This window comes from Arachis ipaensis, chromosome B04, assembly GCF_000816755.2.
Source record: "Arachis ipaensis cultivar K30076 chromosome B04, Araip1.1, whole genome shotgun sequence".
Lineage (NCBI taxonomy): Eukaryota > Viridiplantae > Streptophyta > Magnoliopsida > Fabales > Fabaceae > Arachis > Arachis ipaensis.
In genome coordinates this window covers 3,150,923-3,155,783 of record NC_029788.2, presented here as the reverse complement: position 1 = coordinate 3,155,783, position 4,861 = coordinate 3,150,923, and the positions used below count along the sequence as shown (strand labels likewise).

Here is a 4,861-nt window from a genome sequence, read left to right as displayed (position 1 = left end):
TTGACTGAAGAAGTAGTCATAAGCATAGAAAAAAGGACGCTCCCCTTGAGTCAAAGGAGGAAAACTAACCCTCTCCTCAGGGTCAGGTGACACCAACTCATAATTTTTCTCCTAGTCCCTATTGTTACAAATTCTATGGTACCTCCTAAGTCGCACACAGTACTCAGGGTCAGCCACAGTAACACACATCAAAATTATGGAATCCAGCCAGTCAGACATGCCGTCCGGAATATTAGTAGACATCTCAACCATGTTTTTGCAAGAAGACATAGGTCAACTATTCCTACAGTAAGAAAAAGGAAAAGTGGGTTACTACCAAACAACTCGGGCAAATATGGAAACAACTCGGACAATAACATATGAACATCAAGAGTCAGACACGACAGTAAAAGGGAAACCCCAGGACTCACACTAAAGTCCAGGGGCACCCCTTTGGAGGTAGTAACAAGGCAAGAACCCGGAAAAAAAAGAACTCGACAGTCTATCCCCTAACATCTCTCATCAAGAAAATACAATCCTTCTCGGGCAACGACACTCCACACAAAACAGCAAGAAAGTCATCATCACCAATAAAAAACATCAAAGTTACAACCTTTTCTACTGACACTTTATCATCAAAGCTACAAAAAGTTTTCAAAGCTATAAATCTACCAACAAATCCATAAAAGCCAAGACCTTGATCAGGGGGATACAACCACGAAAAGAGACAGAAATTGTGACAAACAATAAAACCTTAAGGAAGCAAAAATTATCAGGCACACATCACAGCAAAAAGAGTGCAGGGATCACCATAAAGATGCAAGCTTTTTCAGAAAATCATGAAAACAAAATGTCAAAAAGAAAGACACAATCTTTTTTTGAAGGGGTCAAAATCAGTAAAAATCACATGCAACAGTGGAGATATACAAGAAGGCGACTATCGAAAACATAAAAGGGGAAGAAAATACCAACCTGTAGAGGAAGAAGAAGAAAGCGTGAAGGAAGGATCAGGAAGAAACAATGATGAATCCACACCAACAATCGCTTTCAAAGCAAGGAAAGAGGGAAGCACGAAGACGCGAAAACAGAAGGGGTAGAAGAACGAAGCACTGCAGCGAGCAAGAGCAAAAAGAAAGGAGAGGAGAAACTGAAAGATGAGGCTTAAAAATTCAAAATGAAATAAAAAGAGGGAAAGAAGGGAACGGCAAAAGAGGAGTTAATGAGCATTTAACCCTTGCACATTCCCAAGAAAGCACAACGCGCGTCGCAATTAACAAAGAAAAAAAAAAAAAAAGAAAAAACGCTTCGCATTCAAGGAGTCCTCCAGGAGTTATACAGAGATCGATTAAAAGGAAAAAATGCTCGAGTTCGACTTCTCCAAAGAATCGAAGTCTAAAGAAACGACCTTAAAAGTAAAGATCGAGCTCAAGTAGGGGCACTGTTCATACCCTGGGTTGTGCTACGCAACCCAGGTTGACTGAAGACAAAAGCGACCGACCTCTTCAGGTTGGATCGCACCCGACCTCCTCTCAAAGAGCTCGGCTAAATCGCCATAAGAAGCCCAAGCAGGCCCAAAAACTAAGGGACACAGCCCAATCTAAAGGCAGCTAAAGCCTAGAAAGATAAAGGCAGTTCCCCTTAGAGATAAGATGACTTCACTTAAAGATAAGATAAGATAACTAACTTACCTTATCTAGAAAGGTGAGCCTACACTACTATAAATACACTGGAGCACCCAGGTATATCTCATACTCTGATTCTACAAAAAATACCTGCTAAAAGCCCATGCTAACTTAAGCATCGGAGTCTCTTGCAGGTACCACCCCCCTCCGGTGATCAAGGATCGGCAGCACCACCAAAGCCAATAAGTCGGACACGACCGCTCCGGCCACCACAGCAGATCTCATCTGAGATCGACCTTCAGTTTCAGGTAACCCTCGGAACACCCGGTATAATCGTGATCGGGTCTAGGGCCGAGTTCGAGTCTAACAAATAGACCCGATTTATATTTCAGGTCGGATCTGAGTCACATCAAACTCGATTTCACTCAACTCATGAACATCCTACTGCCAGCCATAGTTGCTTCTTCATTCCTTTTACCACCAAACTTGTCTACTCCCACCATTTCCCTTGGCAGCAACAACTCTGCATGCCAAGTGGGTTTGGATTATGTGCTAACAGTCCCTTGGAACTCCTCTAGCTGCCATAATTTCCAATCTTTCACATCCAAAAAACAAAAAACGTTCAAGTTTTTGTTGCACAACTCTGTTATCCCTCTTTGGCATAGCACTTGCTCAAAACCTCAAAGAAAACTCTCTTTTCCAGCTCCCGACTCTTCCTACCTCAAAATCCTGCCTTCATCACTTCCAATCCAAGCTCCGTGCTCTCTCACTTCCTAACAATCTTGTTACCTCTTGCTTTGACCCGCTTCAATTTGTTGCCAGTCCCAACCTATGTGCTAACATCCAATCTAAGCAAGACTGGATCAACAATCTTGGTCCTACAACTCGGGGTAAGCTAAACTTCAGTGTCTTTGCCAACTGCGATGTTTGTGTCACAGAAGGTCTAAATGTTCTGCAAAAGATGAATGCTATTGATGGAAATGCTTCTCATTTCCAAGAATATTTTTATTTTTTAATTCTATATGCTGCTAGAATTGCAAACGAGCTTGGCCACGAAAGTAGATGTGCTATGGCTTGTATTTATGAGTTGCCACTTATTAATGATCAAGGGAGAGGTGCCAGAAGAAAGAGCCATAATCATGCTCTTGTATTGGGTTTAATTAGAGCTTCAATTGGAATCTTGGTTGTGTCTTCCTTGATAGGTTTGTGTCTATGGTATGACAGGTTGGGGATGAGCAAAGCTGCAGAAAATTAACACTCTCAAGTGTGGATACAAGTGACATGTTTTGCAACAATTTTAGATATGCAAAGTCTACCAAATAAGAAAGAAAGAGTCATTAATAATTGTAATCAATAGATCATCTAAAATTTTAACTTTTAACTCGTCACCAACAGCTAAACCAATATTTCTATTTAGGACTCAAGTGAGACCAAATACAGGGTCAATTTGGTTCAAGTTTGAGGACCTAGTGAAGGCCACTAACAATTTTTCAACCCATAAATTCATTGGCAGAGGCGGTTCTGGCTTAGTTTACAAGGGCATTCTACCTGATGGCACAATGGTTGCAGCTAAAAGGATATAAGAGTCGGATTCTTAAGGAGATGAAGAATTCTACAGGGAGGTGGAGAATATTAGCAACTTGAAGCATGATGCGCGGCAGAAGTTAACCAATTAAGAGATTTTTATTTAAGAGAACAGTGTTGCACGTATAGCTCTTAACCAGCTAAGATCCGTCTCACCAACGAGTTGCAGGGAAGAGTGCTAATTTATTAATCAGAAAATTCCCAGAAAGTTGAGTTTGATAATGAGAAGTTAAAATAATTGTGAATTAAGGCAATAAAAATAAACTAAGAATAGTTATTGATACTCTGAATAAAAGGCCTTGACTGGGGGAATAATTAAGTGAAACTTCTATCCTTGTTGGAATCTTCTCAAGTGTGGTGTAAAAAGGTTGTTGTTCTCACTCGATTTTCCCTTACTAAGTAAGGAAAGGTATGGTGATTGAACTAACTCTTACCCTCAGGTCCTAGCCCTCTCCCTTGGGGAGGTCTAGTGTTAGTAGGTATGAAATTAGCCAACAATGCCCAGTTTAACCGAGCACTTGAGCATTCCAACTCAAGTATCACCTCTTAATCAACCGCCATGTCAAGTGGAAACTCTACTCCATTGACATGAAATTAATAATCATAAAAATATGAGAAGACATAATTAATTAAAATAAAATAGAGAATTAAAATTAATTAAAATAAAAATAACTTCATATATTAATAAATTCAAAATGTAACATACTTGATTGAATAGAGTCAATGAGTAACTAATTAAAAATAAAGGAGTAGGGAAACAAACTAAAGTAATGTCTTCAACGGAGGTAATGACTTTTAGCATCCAAAAATCCAAGCAAAAGCATAAACTATCAATGTAATGCAACTCTAAAAACTCAGATCTAAAACTAAGAGCAATCCTAATGTATGAATCTCAATGTGTGTGGATGCCTATTGAGTTTTTGCATGTTCCCTAGGTTTAGTATGTGTTTCTGGGCCGAAAACTGGGTCAAAAAGCGGCCCAAAATTGCCCACAGCGTATTTTGTTATTTTTGCAGATCGCGCAGGTCACGCGTACGCATCGTCCATGCGATCACGTCAGTCAGCGATTTTCCTTGTCACGCGTTCGCATGGTTCACGCGTTCGCGTCACTCGTGCAGACTCCAATCCATGCGTTCGTGTCAGGCACGCATCTGCGTCGCTGCGAATTCTTCATTTTGCGCGTTCACGTGGGCCATGCACTCGCGTCATTTCTCGTTGGTCTTCTCCTTAGTTTCTTGTGTTCCTTCCATTTTTGCAAGCCTCCTCTCCACTTTCCAAGTCATTCGTGCCCTATGAAGCCTGAAACACTTAACACACGTATCACAGCATCGAATGGGATAAAGGAGAATTAAAATACATAATTAAAAGTCTCTAGAAAGTAAGTTTTCAACCATGGAGTGATTTTGGAAAGGAATTGTAAATACATGCTTATCATATGAATAAGTGGGTAAAGAATTGATAAAACCACACAATTAAACACAATATAAATCATAAAATAATGATTTATCAACATCCTCACACTTAAACATTAGCATGTCCTCATGCTTAGTTGAAGGAGATAAAATAAATGAGTAGGGACATGTGAAACTCATGAAATGCAATGCAACCTATGTGTGAGTGTGTGTGTGTGTGTGTGTGTGTGTGTGTGTGTGTGTGTGTGTGTGTGTGTGTGTGTG

The 4,861-nt window shown here is 40.1% G+C and overlaps 1 pseudogene; it reads left to right on the top strand.

The window, feature by feature from the left end:
* The window catches only part of LOC107635844, a 15,269-nt pseudogene continuing 12,441 nt past the window's right edge, over positions 2,034-4,861 (top strand).